The 15,511-nt window shown below is 47.5% G+C and overlaps 1 protein-coding gene across 1 annotated transcript in view; it reads right to left on the reverse strand.

Annotated features, from left to right (window-relative positions):
- The window catches only part of LOC147083896 (uncharacterized), a 135,111-nt gene that overhangs the window by 90,935 nt on the left and 28,665 nt on the right, over positions 1-15,511 (reverse strand). The window lies entirely within an intron of this gene.

Consider the following 15,511-nt stretch of genomic DNA (forward strand, 5'->3'; position numbering starts at 1 on the left):
GGATAATACACAGGGAGCCTATTGCCCATGATGCACCCTCCAATTACTGCTCCGATGGTCCCAGCACTTGATCCCCCTGAAGATCCCTCCACTTCTTGCCTCTGGCGCCCTTCCTGTTACAGGGAATAGACTTGTTTCAGAGCACAAGAAGGGAGATGTAATATCCTTGCCGTATCCCAAACACCATTCCCACTAACCTTCTCTCTTTGCCAAAGCAGGATGGAGACACACTGAAATAAAGTGAGGGGAGACTTTCTGGAGTATAAAGCAAAAGGTAGAAATGGGGGCCTTTGAATATTGGGACCTCACATTCAGAGGATGGGAGGGAGAATTTATCAGTGGTAATTTTGGGAGTCAGTGCTCCCTGCCTGGAGTCTCAGTACGCGGGAGCAGGGTTGGAGACGGGACTGATTGTACAACCTGCGTTCATGCCCAGTGAGACTGCACACCAGGAGCAGAGCCTGGTCATGTGACTCTGTAATACCTAGAGTGGGAGGGGTTTGGGCTGCTTTGTGACATGGTCCCTGGCTCCTTTCTGATGTCACCTGGAGATGGTTTACGCCCCTGGTTACACAGCATCAGTGGGAGTCAGTGTGGGTGGAGCTGGACATGGCAGCTGACACTGCCGGTGAGTCTAGTCCATATAAATAGGGGAAAGGAAAGAACAATTTAATATTAAGGTAAGTAATTCAACCTAATGTCATTAATTACAAATATATTCAAATTAAATCTAATCATAGTCACAAAAATTGTATTCCAATTACAGATTCTAGAATTAATAATAATCAGTTTTATGTTAAAGGATTCTTGGACTGAACGGTATCTGTGAAAAGTGGAGAGAGGAGTCGAATCATCGTCACACTAACTGGGACTGGCTGGAGGTGGCTGGATTCACAGAGCCGATCAGGTGGGACTAAGACCTCTCCAGAGGTGAGAGTCTAACCAGCCACAGGGAGCTGTCTGACAGCTGCCAGAAGACTCGACCTTTGATGCGACAAGTTGACTCGAGCTTAACTTATGTGTGAAGCTACCTGGTAGTGCTTGACACTTACACGAAGAGGGATTTTTTTCTGCATTCTTACTATGCATTACCTGAGCTGGTGTGCATCATTGGATAGTGTCAGAGGAGTTGTACGCTGCATTTAACACATGCTGGATCTGAGTTGGCTGTGGTTGGTGAACCAATTTAGAGAGAGCTTTACCCTGTTTCTAACCCGTGCTGTACCTGCCCAGGGAGTGTTTGATGCGGAAGTGTAGAGGGAGCTTTACTCTGTATCTAACCCGTGCTGTACCTGCCCTGGGAGTGTTTGATGGGACAGTGTTGGGGAGCTTTACTCTGTTTCTAACCCATGCTTTACCAGCCCTGGGAGTGTTTGACAGGACAGTGTAGAGGGAGCTTTACTCTGTATCTTACCCATGCTGTACCTGCCCTGGGCGTGTTTGATGGGACAGTGTAGAGTGAGCTTTACTCTGTATCTAACCCGTGCTGTACCTGCCCTGGGAGTGTTTGATGGGACAGTGTAGAGTGAGCTTTACTCTGTATCTAACCCGTGCTGTACCTGCCCTGGGAGTGTTTGATGGGACAGTGTAGAGTGAGCTTTACTCTGTACCTAACCCTTGCTGTACCTGCCCTGGGAGTGATTAATGGGGACAGTGTAGAGGGAGCTTTACTCTGTATCTAACCAGTGCAGCATCTGCCCTGGGAGTGTCAGATGGGGCAGTGTCGAGGGAGCTTTACTCTGTATCTAACCTGTGCTGGACCCCAGCTATTCACAATACATATTAATGATCTGGACAAGGGAACTAGATGTAATATCTCCAAGTTTGCAGATGACACAAAGCTGGGTGGGCGTGTGTGCTGTGAGGAGGATGCCGAGAAACTCCAGTATGATTTGTATAGGTTGGGTGATTGGGCAGAAGCATGGCAGATGCAATATAACATTGATAAATGCAAGGTTATCCATTTTGGTGTCAAAAACAGGAAGGCAGATTATTATCTGAACGGCAATAGATTGGGAGAAGGGGAAGTGCAACAAGACCTGGGCGTCCTTCTGTGCCAGTCGCTGAAAGTAAGCATGCAGGTGCAGCAGGCGGCTAAGGCAAATGTATGTTGGCCTTCGTAGTGAGAGGGTTTGAGTACAGGAACAAGGATGTCTTGCTGCAGTTGTACAGGGCCTTGGTGAGACCGTATCTTGAGTATTGTGTGCCGTTTTAGTCGCCTTATCTGAGGAAGGATGTGCTTGCCATGGAAGGAGTGCAGCAAAGATTCACCAGGCTGATACCTGGGATGGCAGGAATGATGTATGAGGAGAGATTGGGTCGATTAGGCTTGTACTCACTGGAGTTTAGAAGAATGAGAGGGGATCTCATTGAAACTTATAAAATTCTCACAGGACTGGACAGACTAGATGCTGGGAGGAAGTTCCCGATGGTCGGGGAGTCCAGAACCAGCGGTCACAGTCTAAGGATAACCCGTGCTGTACCTGCCCTGGGCTTGTTTGATGGGACAGTGTAGAGGGAGCATTACTCTGTATCTAAACCCATGCTGTACCTGCCCTGGGAGTGTTTGATGGGACAGTGTAGAGGGAGCATTACTCTGTATCTAACCCGTGCTGTACCTGCCCTGGGAGTGTTTGATGGGACAGTGTAGAGGGAGCTTTACTCTGTATCTAACCCGTGCTGTACCTGCCCTGGGAGTGTTTGATGGGACAGTGTCGAGGGAGATTTACTCTGTATCCAACCCGTGCTGTACCTGCCCTGGGAGTGTTTGATGGGACAGTGTAGAGGGAGCTTTACTCTGTATCTAACCCGTGCTGGACCCCAGCTATTCACAATATATATTAATGATCTGGACGAGGGAACTAGATGTAATATCTCCAAATTCTAACAGGACTAGAGAGACTAAATGTTGGGAGGAAGTTCCCGATGGTCAGGGAGTCCAGAACCAGGGGTCACAGTCTAAGGATAAGGGGTAAGCCATTTAGGACAGAGATGAGGAGGAATTTCTTCACCCAGAGAGTGGTGAACCTGTGGAATTCTCTACCAAAGAAGGCAGTAGAGGCCAATTCATTAAATATATTCAAGAAGGAGTTGGATATATTTCTTAAGGTTAAAGGGATCAAGGGATATGGGGAGAAGGCAGGGACAGGGTACTGAATTTGGATGATCAGCCATGATCTCATTGAATGGCGGAGCATGCTCGAGGGGCCGAATGTCCTACTCCTGCTCCTATCTTCTATGTTTCTATGTTTTCCTCACTGATTGCAGCTCTTAAACAACACCAACTTTACAAAAAAAGCCCCGTGCGGCAGCCTGGAGCTCGGGTCCAGCGCGCAGGTGCAGGGGAGGATGATTGACAGGGGCCCAGGGTGTGTGCTGAGCATGCGCGGTGCGGGCCGGGCGCCTGTGGAGCAGGAGAGAGTGGGGCCATGGGGTGCATGCGAGGTGTCAGCCACAGCTCAACGCGGCGGCTGGAGCGCTTTCTGGAGCGCGGTGGCTTGTGGGTATTGCAGCCTCCATTACTGTTGATCCTTTCAACAAACCTGTGCAGCAACTGGGGCCTGAAAATCAGCTTCACTGCCCCTGGGCTGGGAAAAGGGGGACATGAGACAACATTCTCCCTCTTACTCATTTCTAAACTCCTTTTACAGAGTTTTAGAAGTGGAGCATTTACAGACAGGAAGCTCAGACCAAACATCATGTCAGGATCAGACAGAGTCGCTCGATTCATCAGGACCTGAATATCATCGGCCTTTGCACATGGAAGGAGAGAGCAGCGATCACAGCGCAGACAAACCGCTCACGTGTTCCGTGTGTGGACTCGGATTCAGCCGATCGCCTGACCTGGCGAGACACGTGCACTGTCACACCGGGGAGAAACCGGGTAAAGGTGGGGATGGTGGGAATGGATTCAGTTCCCCGTCTACATCAGAAGTTCATCAGCGCAGTCACACTGGGGACAGTCCATTCACCTGCTCCGTGTGTGGGAAGGGATTTGTTTATTCATCCCACCTGCTGAGACACCAGCTTGTTCACACTGATGAGAAACCATTTAAATGTTCTGACTGCGGGAAGAGCTTTAAATGTTCTGGGGATCTGAAGCAACACCAGCAAGTTCACACTGATGAGAGACCATTTAAATGTTCTGACTGTGGGAAGAGCTTTAAATGCTCCAGGGACCTGAAGCAACACCAGCAAGTTCACACTGATGAGAGACCGTTTACATGTTCTGACTGTGGGAAGAGCTTTAAAAGCTCCAGTGCTCTGACCAGACACCAACAAGTTCACACTGGGGAGAGACCGTTCACCTGCTTCGTGTGTGGAAAGGGATTCTTGCAGTCCACCAAACTGCTGGCACACCAGCTTGTTCACACTGGGGAGAGGCCATTTCCCTGCTCTGTGTGTGGGAAGGGATTCACTCAGTCATCCAACCTGCTGATACACCAGCTTGTTCACACTGATGAGAGACCATTTAAATGTTCTGACTGTGGGAAGAGCTTTAAATGCTCCAGGGGCCTGAAGCAACACCAGCAACTTCACACTGATGAGAGACCGTTTACGTGTTCTGACTGTGGGAAGAGCTTTAAAAGCTCCAGTGCTCTGACCAGACACCAGCGAGTTCACACTGGGGAGAGGCCATTCACCTGTTCCATGTGTGGAAAGGGATTCTTGCAGTCCACCAACTTGCTGGTACACCAGCTTGTTCACACTGGGGAGAGGCCATTTCCCTGCTCTGTGTGTGGGAAGGGATTCACACAGTCATCCAACCTGCTGATACACCAGCTTGTTCACACTGATGAGAGACCGTTTAAATGTTCTGTCTGTCAGAAGAGCTTTAAAAGCTCCACAGACCTGAAGCAACACCATCTTGTTCACACTGATGAGAGACCCTTTAAATGTTCAGACTGTGGGAAGAGCTTTAAAAGCTCCAGGGCTCTGAGCACACACCAGCGAGTTCACACTGATGAGAGAGCTTTTAAATGTTCTGTCTGTCAGAAGAGCTTTAAAAGCTCCACAGACCTGAAGCAACACCATCTTGTTCACACTGATGAGAGACCCTTTAAATGTTCTGACTTTGGGAAGAGCTTTAAAAGCTCCAATGACCTGCTGAGACACCAGCGAGTTCACACTGTTCTGTAGCGCAGGGCCCTGTAGACAGCTGGGGTGACATGAATGTGGAATGGATGAATGTTTTATAAATTCTTGTGCTATTGTTTAAACTTTCAATCTGTTGTGCTGATGATTCCCTTGATATGACTGTTAATGTTATTTTTGTTTTTCTCCTTATCACAGGCAATTGCCTATTAAAAGTCAACCATCACAACCAATAAAACCTGTAACATAACCAAAAAAGTTTAAAGGAAACTTAAATTAAATGAAGATTCTATTTTTGGTGGTGATGATGCATGCCAGTCCCTCCGGTACCCACCGGTCACGGAAGGCCTCGAGCACGCCGGTGGACTGTTCATGTTATTACATCGAATGTACAGCACAGAAAGAGGCCATTCGGCCCAACTGGTCCATGCCGGGGTTTATGCTCGACGCGAGCCTCCTCCGACATATCCTCCTATGTGTTAAATCTGTGAGTTGTTCAAGTAATTAATACTCAAGACTTAATCAGTAACAATAAAACAGGTCTTTACTGGTTGGAGGTAGGGACTATACGTAGGTCTTTACTTCATGCCCACAGGCGGGAACTGAGGGGAGATCAGTACCCACAGTACTATTTATACCCCTATGGCCAGGAGTGGTACTGCGTATCACTACGCCCAACAAGTAGTGCAGTCCTGTCCATAGGTTCAAAGTAGCACACATATTACATACACAACATTCCTCCCTTCCTAGCTTTACAGTCATCTCCCCATTTAACATAACGTAATAACATATATACATATATAACTTCAGGTTTACATAACAGAATAACATAGATACATAGATAACTTCATGTCAAAACAGATCACAGATTCAGTCTCTGCGGAAAACAGTTCACAGATTCAATCTCTGTGGTGGAGTCGGTTCACGTTGCTGGAGTGACTCATTCAATAGTCCTTCCATGGATTTAACAGTTTGAACTTCCGAACTGAATTGGCTCCGTTCGGAGGGACCACGTGTGTGATCTGGTAGAGGTAATAATAGTTCAGATGGGTCATCTTCTGTTTCGACTTTTCCTTTTCTGCTTTTTGGAGACTCTCTGGGCTCCACTGTCAGCTGCCAGCTGCATGCGCAGTTCCTCCTTTTCTCCCTCCTTTTTCCGTAGTAGAGCCACCTTCTCCCGATGTTCCGTAGACTTTTGGTGCTCCTCCATGATTTCTGTATGGTGGGAGTCGAAGTTATAAGTTGGGCAGGACAGGACATAGTAATATTCGGTGTCGTCCTGATCTAGGCCAGCGAGAGGGTCTTCTATTTCCTCCATACCCAGCTGGGCGTTAGCCAGCTTTTGTTCCAAGTCCAGACATCTTTCCTGAAGAGACTTCTTCATGCGTACCTCTTCATCCAGCTTTTTCTGGGCTTTCAGCAAGTCGTTTACTAATGACCTCATTTGAGATTTTACTACTTCAACTTCTTTTGGAGATTGATTGATCGGACTATTCAATCCCTCTACCGGAGCAGCTGTTTCAGCGGTCTGTTGTTCTACGTTGACGTGAGTCAGCGTACTTTTGGCATCCAAGGGCTGCTCTGTTGCAGTCATCTCAGTCTGTGTTGCCACCTCAGCTCTTCCAATAACCTTTGAGAGCTCCGAACCCCTTTCGTTTGAATATTGAAGTTCGTGTTCAAGTTTTTCCCATTTCAGAGTCCTGTCCTTCAGCATATGCAGGAGTTGGCTGACCATTAACTCCTCTGACATCAGACGTTTTGTGTGCTCCTGCTCCATTTTCTCCATCAGCTGCTTCTGTTGTCTTTCCAGATTCTCCAACTCTATATCAAAGAACTCTTTCGTTGCATTCAACTCTTGCTCACAACGGCGAAGCATTTGTTCTAATTGCTGTTGTAGTTTGAAATGGAGTTGAGTTCGAGCCCGGTGTCCCTCAGAAATGGGCACATCAGTAGACTTGCCAGACTCAGAATCCACAGTTAAACTATGTTGTTGTTGCTCAGTGGAATTCTGTGCTGAAACTTTGTCTTTTGCACCGGAGTTGGGCTTACCATCATCCGTTCCAGAGTCTGGGCCGACTATCTTCACCGAGTTCTCACTCGTTATTGTTTGTAGGAAATGCCAGTCCATATTCATTTTCCTAATCCACTCCCGTCCTAGTAGTGGAGGACCTCCTTCAGATATCACATATAAGTCCATTATTTGACTGTCTTCGCCCTTGTGGACCACTGCAACCTCTATTTTCCCGATGGGGTACACTCTTTGCCCCGTGTATGTTTCCAATATAATCCCCGTATCCTGTAGGGGAATATGTTGGAATAACTTTCCGTAATCTTTCTTATTTATGACCGTCAATGCCGATCCAGTGTCCAATTCCAGTTTTACTTGGACTCCTTCTATCTGAAGAGTGACCCAAATTGTCTGGAGGTCTGCACCCTTACCAGCGTTGAGTACTCTTAAGCTAGCCAGTTCATTACTGCTAGCGTCTGAATCGGACTCCTGTTCGGTCACCTTGTGTACCTTTGCGTATTTTCCTTGCGGTGACTTCTTGTTGTTGGTCTTCTTCGCTGACCTGCATACTCTAGCTATATGTCCAAGCCTACCACAAGTTCTACATTCTTGGTTTTTAAACCAACACTGGTTCTGATCATGCGTTGTCTTTCCACAACGATAACATTTGCCAGAACTCACACCCAATTTGTGTGCACTGAGCTCCGGTGACCGTAGCTGCATTACTGCCGTGCCTCTCACTGCGGCTTCGTGTGCTGCTGCCATAGTGACCGCCTTCTCAAGCGTCAGCTCATTCTCCTCGAGCAGTCGCTTTTGTGTATCCTGTTTAAATAAACCACACACAAATTTGTCTCGAAGTGCCTCTGTCAGTCCCGTTCCAAACTGGCAATATTTCGCTAATTTACGCAATTCCAGCAAATAATCAGCATTGCTTTCATGCTGTAGCTGCCTTCTGTCATAAAATTTAAATCGTTCCGCTAGCATCAGCGGCGTGGGGTTTAGATGATCTTTCAGGACAGTAACAATCTCATCGAACGTCTTATCCGCCGGTTCATCTGGTGATAACAGGTGTTTCAATTGCCCGTATGTCTTCGCACCCATTAAATTTAATAATGTTAGAGCTTTATCTTGGTCACGAATTTTATTGGCCTTACAATAATTTTTTACTCTTTCAACATATATGGCCCAATCTTCGAGGTCACTATCAAAGGTGCTAATATTCCCGTGTTTAGGCATTGTAGATTTGCAATTTCTCAGATTTTTAATTTTTTTTTTACTGCTATCCAAGATGGCGGCTTCCCGCTCTTGCCGTCGTCCTCCACCCACAAAATGGCGGTTTTCCCACGCTTGGTGGTCTTCACCCGTCCCCCAACGCCGTCTCCCTTCAGCCCCCGAGTGCGGCCCTTATCTTCGCCGCGATCGCCCGAGTGCGGCCCTTATCAGCGGATGCGATCGCTGGATCGCGAAGCAGCTCTCGGCTCTTATCAGCAGATGCGATCGCTCTGTTGAAACGCCTCCCGCTCGAAGCGGCTCTCGCGCCCTATTCCTCCAGCTCCCCCAGCCCCGTTCGTGCGGCCAACGCGGTCGACTGCCTGTCGCGTCGCTGCCCGGCTCAGACAACGGCTTACCCACCACCAAGCTGGAGAAGAAGCTGACGGTCGCCGATGGAGGCTCCGAGGTCAGGATGTCTTCCAGTGGGGTGGAGAGGGTGGAAACCTCTCTGCAACATCCTGGCTTTGGACGAAGCTGCCGTGGAGTGACTGCCGCAGGGTCCGAATCAAACTCGTCGCCAGTGTTAAATCTGTGAGTTGTTCAAGTAATTAATACTCAAGACTTAATCAGTAACAATAAAACAGGTCTTTACTGGTTGGAGGTAGGGACTATACATAGGTCTTTACTTCATGCCCACAGGCGGGAACTGAGGGGAGATCAGTACCCACAGTACTATTTATACCCCTATGGCCAGGAGTGGTACTGCGTATCACTACGCCCAACAAGTAGTGCAGTCCTGTCCATAGGTTCAAAGTAGCACACATATTACATACACAACACTATGTTTATCTGGCTTCTCCTTAAATACATCTATACCATTGGCCTCAACTACTCCCTGTGGTAACGAGTTCCCCATTCTCACCACTCTCTGGGTAAAGAAGTTTCTCCTGAATCCCCTCCTGGATTTATTAATGACTATTATATTTATGGCCCCATAAATATGATGAGATTCTGTTAAGCTGCCCAGTACGTTGTTGTACTTTGTCTTTTTCTGATGAATGAAGCATTACTGAGCCCCTGTACCCGTGTTATGGGATGAAGTGCCAGACAAGTGAAGGCACAACGTCTGGGTGTGAATCTGATAATAACCTCACGGACCGTATAGGTGTGATAACCAGATGGGCTTGTGGTTATAGTCTGGTCACAGATGGACTAAATTCCCTGAATTAGCAGGAGTTCAGGAGGCGGTCAACAGACAGGTCCAAACAATCCCATTTCCTGAGCGGTAACCAAGCTTGTGTATAAGAACAGGCCACTTAAGCCGTTGTCAGTTGGAACAGACTCGAGAAGATCGCGCACGAATCCACTGTACTTCTATTCTCCAGATTGAGGGAATTATCACCCGATCTGTGTTATTCAGCGCTCTTAATAAAGCCTGGAGAGACAATTTGTGTTCTTGTGAGCTTGATTATCTGGTATCCGAACCCCTGGGACCCCCGATCATTAGAATCAACCTCAGTGTGTGGAAAGCGGTTCCCTGGTGTATCCCACCCGCTGACACACCAGAGTGTCCACAGTGTGACTGCGGTGGGTCGATTCCACTGTTTCCAATGCCTTTAATCACATCCAGGACTGAACCATGTTAATTCAGGCAACTGGGGCTTGTTAATGTTAAAAGCCCCCAATAACTGGGCTGGATTTAAAGATTATTCCCTGTTCTCTCAGTACTAGTGAGCAGAGAGAAGCTGATGTTATAGAATCATAGAGCACAGTAGGATGCCTTTCGGCCCATCGTGCTGGTGCCGGCTCTCTGAAAGAGCGATGCAATTAGTCCCACTGCCCTGCTCTTTCCCCACAGCCCTGCAAATTTCTGCTTTTAGTATATATCCAATTCCCTTTTGAAAGTTACTATTGAATCTGCTTCCACCTCCCATTCAGGCAGTGCATTCCAGATCATCACAATTCGCTGTGTAAAAAAAGTCTCCTCATTTCCTCTCTAGATTCCTTGCCAATGATCTGAAATCTGTGTCCTCTCGTTACCGACCCTCCTGCCAGTGACAACAGCTTCTCCTTGTTTGCTCGATCAAAACCCCTCATAATTTTGAGCACCTCGATCACAGCTCCACTTAACCGTCTCTGCTCCAAGTTATATTGCCATTGTTTTGTGAATTGTTGCTGTGATTGAGGGGCTGGATGTCCGTGCCTGGGGAATAGGACAGTCGATCCTCATGAGCACCGAGTGTCAGCATCCAGCAATCTCTGGTCAGGGACTGTCTTTTTAAACTGCCTCACCTCAGCTTTTTGACTCCCTGATTTCATTATTAAACATTTCAGAGTTTTTGCAGAGTGACCAAGGCTGAACAGATAAATGTGAGGTATTACATTTTGGTCGGAAGAATGGGGAGGTCACTTATCACTTGGAGGGTGCGAGTCTAGGTGGGGTTGAGGAGGAAAGGGATCTCGGAGTACAAATACACAAATCACTAAAAGTTGCGACACAGGTTAGCAAGGCCATAAAAAAAGCAAACCAAGCTCTAGGGTTTATTTCTAGAGGGATAGAATTGAAAAGTAGTGAAGTTATGCTAAACCTGTATCGAACCTTGGTTAGACCACACTTGGAGTACTGTGTACAGTTCTGGTCGCCATATTATAAAAAGGATATAGAGGCACTGGAGAGGGTGCAGAGAAGATTTACAAGGATGATGATACCAGAAATGCGAGGGTATACATATCAGGAACGGATGAACAGGCTGGGTCTCTTTTCTCTTGAAAAAAGAAGGCTGAGGGGTGACCTAATAGAGGGCTTTAGAATTATGAAAAATGTTGATAGAGTGGATACAGAGTGAATTCGCTGCTCACGATGTGGTCTCCTCTATATTGGGGAGTCCAAACGCAGATTGGGTGACCGCTTTGCGGAACACCTCCGCTCAGTCCGTAAGGGTGACCCCGAGCTTCCGGTCGCCTGTCATAGAGTCATAGAGTAATACAGCACGGATAGAGGCCCTTCGGCCCATCGTGTCCGCGCCGGCCATCAAGCCCTGTCTAATCTAATCCCATATTCCAGCATTTGGCCTGTAGCCTTGTATGCTATGGCATTTCAAGTGCTCATCCAAATGCTTCTTAAATGTTGTGAGGGTTTCTGCCTCCACAACCCTTTCAGGCAGTGAGTTCCAGACTCCAACCACCCTCTGGGTGAAAAAGTTCTTTCTCAAATCCCCTCTAAACCTCCCGCCCTTTACCTTGAATCTATGCCCCCTAGTTATTGACCCCTCTACTAAGGGAAAAAGCTCCTCAGCATCCATCCTATCTATGCCCCTCATAATTTTGTACACCTCAATCATGTCCCCCCTCAGCCTCCTCTGCTCCAAGGAAAACAAATCCAATCTGCCCAGTCTCTCTCCATAGCTGAAGCGCTCCAGCCCTGGTAACATCCTGGTGAACCTCCTCTGCACCCTCTCTAACGTGATCACATCCTTCCTGTAGTGTGGCGACCAGAACTGCACACAGTATTCCAGCTGTGGCCTAACCAGTGTTTTATACAGCTCCATCATAACCTCCTTGCTCTTATATTCAATGCCTCGGCTAATGAAGGCAAGTATCCCATATGCCTTTTTTACCACCTTATCCACCTGTTCCGCCGCCTTCAGGGATCTGTGTACTTGCACACCCAGATCCCTCTGACCCTCCGTCTTGCCTAGGGTCTTTCCATTCATTGTGTATTCCCTTGCCTTGTTAGTCCCCCCAAAGTGCATCACCTCGCACTTTTCCGGGTTAAATTCCATTTGCCACTGTTCCGCCCATCTGACCAACCCATCTATATCGTCCTGCAGACTGAAGCTACCCTCCTCGCTATTTACTACCCTACCAATTTTTGTATCATCCGCGAACTTACTGATCATACCCTTTACATTCATATCCAAGTCATTAATGTAGACCACAAACAGCAAGGGACCCAGCACCGATCCCTGTGGTACCCCACTGGCCACAGGCTTCCAGTCACAAAAACAACCTTCGACCATCACCCTCTGCCTTCTGCCACTAAGCCAGTTTTGTATCCAATGTGCCAAGGCACCCTGGATCCCATGGGCTCTTACCTTCTTGACCAGTCTCCTGTGCGGGACTTTATCGAAGGCCTTACTGAAATCCATGTATACCACATCCACTGCGTTACCCTCATCCACACACCTAGTCACCCCCTCAAAAAATTCAATCAAATTAGTCAGACATGATCTTCCCTTGACAAAACCATGTTGACTATCCCTGATTAATCCTTGCCTCTCCAAGTGGAGACAAATTTTGTCCCTCAGGATTTTCTCCAATAATTTATCTACCACTGATGTTAGGCTCACTGGCCTGTAGTTCCCCGGTTTTTCCCTACTACCCTTCTTGAATAATGGTACTACATTAGCGGTTCTCCAGTCCTCTGGCACATCCCCTGTGGCCAGAGAGGTCCTGAATATATGTGTTAGAGCCCCCGCAATCTCCTCCTTTGCCTCACACAGCAGCCTGGGATACATTTCATCCGGGCCTGGGGATTTATCCATTTTTAGGCCAGCTAAAACCGGCAATACCTCCTCCCTCTCGATGTTAATATGTTCGAGCATATCACAGTCCCCCCGCCCTATTTCTATGTCTACATCGTCCTTCTCCATAGTGAAAACAGATGCAAAAAATTCATTTAGAACCCCTCCTACATCTTCCGGCTCCACACACAGATTGCCACTTTTGTCCCTAATGGGCCCTATTTTTTCCCTAGTTATCCTCTTACCCTTAATATACTTATAAAACATCTTCGGATTTTCCTTTATTTTGCTCGCCAGTGTTATTTCATGGCCCCTCCTTGATCTCCTAATTTCTTTTTTAAGTATCCCCCTGCACTTTTTGTACTCCTCTAGGGCTTCCTCCGTCTTTAGCCTTTTGTATCTACCAAAAGCCCTCCTTTTTTTCCTAATCCATTCTCGTATATCCCCTGACATCCACGGTTCCCTGTGGTTTTTGGAACCACTCTTGACCTTTACGGGAACATGTTGCCATTGTATGATCTCAATCTCCCTTCTGAAAGCCTCCCATTGCTCCGATGTGGATTTTCCTACAAGTAGCTGATCCCAGTCCATTTTGGCCAGATCCTGCCTTATCCTATTAAAATCGGCCTTCCCCCAATTTAGAACCTTTATTTCCGGCCCATCCCTGTCCTTTTCCATGACCACCTTAAATCTTACCATATTATGGTCACTATCACCAAAGTGCTCACCTACTAGCACTTTTTCCACTTGGCCGGCCACATTCCCTAGAATTAGGTCCAGTACCGCCCCCTCTCTTGTAGGACTTTCTACATGCTGGTTCTAAAAGCTCTCCTGGATGCACTTTAAGAATTCTACACCCTCTGAGCCTTTCACACTCTGACTATCCCAGTTAATATTGGGAAAGTTGAAATCCCCCATTATTATTACCCTATTATTTGCACATTTATCTGAGATTTGCCTACATATCTGTTCCTCTATCTCCCCCTGACTGTTTGGAGGCCTATAGTACACTCCCAGCAAAGTGCTTGCCCCCTTTTTGTTTTTAAGCTCCACCCATATGGCCTCATTAGAGGACCCTGCTAATATATCATCCCTCCTTACTGCAGTAATTGTCTCCTTAATTAATATTGCGACACCCCCTCCTCTTATACCTCCCCCTCTGTCTCGCCTGAAGATTCTGTACCCTGGAATATTGAGCTGCCAGTCTTGCCCCTCCCTCAACCATGTCTCCGTGATAGCAACAATATCATACTCCCATGTGTTTATCAACACCTTCAGTTCATCCACCTTATTTGCAAGACTCCTTGCATTAAAATAGATGCCATCCAGCCTTGCCCTTATATATTTGCCCTGTCTACCAAGCTGACTTGTTTTTTCCTCTATAATTGGCAGCACATCCCCCCCTATTTCAGCTCCCCTCTGTATCCCATCCCCCTGCCAAGTTAGTTTAAACCCCCCCCAACAGTGCTAGCAAACCTCCCCGCAAAGATATTTGTCCCGCTCTGGTTCAGGTGCAACCCGTCTGACTTGTACAAGTCCCACCTTTCCCAGAAGCAGGCCCAGTGATCCAGGAAAGTAAAACCCTCCCCCCTACACCAACTCTTTAGCCACGCATTCATCTGCTCTATCCTCCCATTCCTATACTTACTAGCATGTGGCACTGGGAGTAATCCAGAGATTACAACCTTTGAGGTCCTGCTCTTTAATCTGTTACCTAGCTCCCTAAATTCTTGATGCAGGACCTCATCCCTCTTTTTACCTATGTCGTTGGTACCAATGTGGACCACGACCACTGGCTGTTCACCCTCCCCCTCCAGAATGCCCTGCAGCCGCTCAGTGACATCCTTGACCCTGGCACCAGGGAGGCAACAAACCATCCTGGATTCACGTCTACGGCCACAGAAACGCCTATCTGTTCCCCTTACTATAGAATCCCCTACCACTATTGCTCTCCCACTCTTTTTCCCCCCTTCCTGGGCAGCAGGAGCACCCCCAGTGCCAGGAAGTTGGCTGCTGCCACCTTCCCCTGGTGAGTCATCCCCCTCAACAGTATCCAAAGCAGTATACTTGTTTGAAAGGGGGATGTCCGCAGGGGTTCCCTGCACTACCTGCCTGCCTTTGTTGTTTTAATTCACCGCTCCATTCCCATTCAGACCTCACCGTCCTCGGGCTCTTGCATTGTTCCATGGAAACCCAGCGTAAGCTCGAGGAACAGCACCTCATCTTCCGATCAGGCACTTTACAGCCTTCCGGACTCAATATCGAGTTCAACAATTTCAGATCATAACCACGGCCCCCAATACATTTTTACATATTTTTTATCCACCCCTTTGTTTTGGCCCTTCCCCCTTTTTCTCTCTCCCACATGGCAGCTGTCTCTCATTCTCCCAGAATATTTCACACTTCACACTGCATCCATTGAATAAACATCTCGAGCCGTCTTTTGTCTCTTTACTGGTCCGATCTTCACTTCTCTTTTGTTCTTTCATCCCCATTTCCCAGCCCCCAAACTGGCCTTTTAATCGGTTTCATTTCCTGTGTTTCCTCTCAGTCCTGACGAAGGGTTTCAACCTGAAACGTTGACTCGATTTCTCTCTCCACAGATGTTGCCTGGCCTGCTGAGTTTTTCCAGCATTTTCTGTTGCTCAGCACACCCCCTGGGCCCCTGTCAATC

This window comes from Somniosus microcephalus, unplaced genomic scaffold (assembly GCF_052327205.1).
Source record: "Somniosus microcephalus isolate GS21.2 unplaced genomic scaffold, FLI_Smic_1.0 scaffold26, whole genome shotgun sequence".
NCBI lineage: Eukaryota > Metazoa > Chordata > Chondrichthyes > Squaliformes > Somniosidae > Somniosus > Somniosus microcephalus.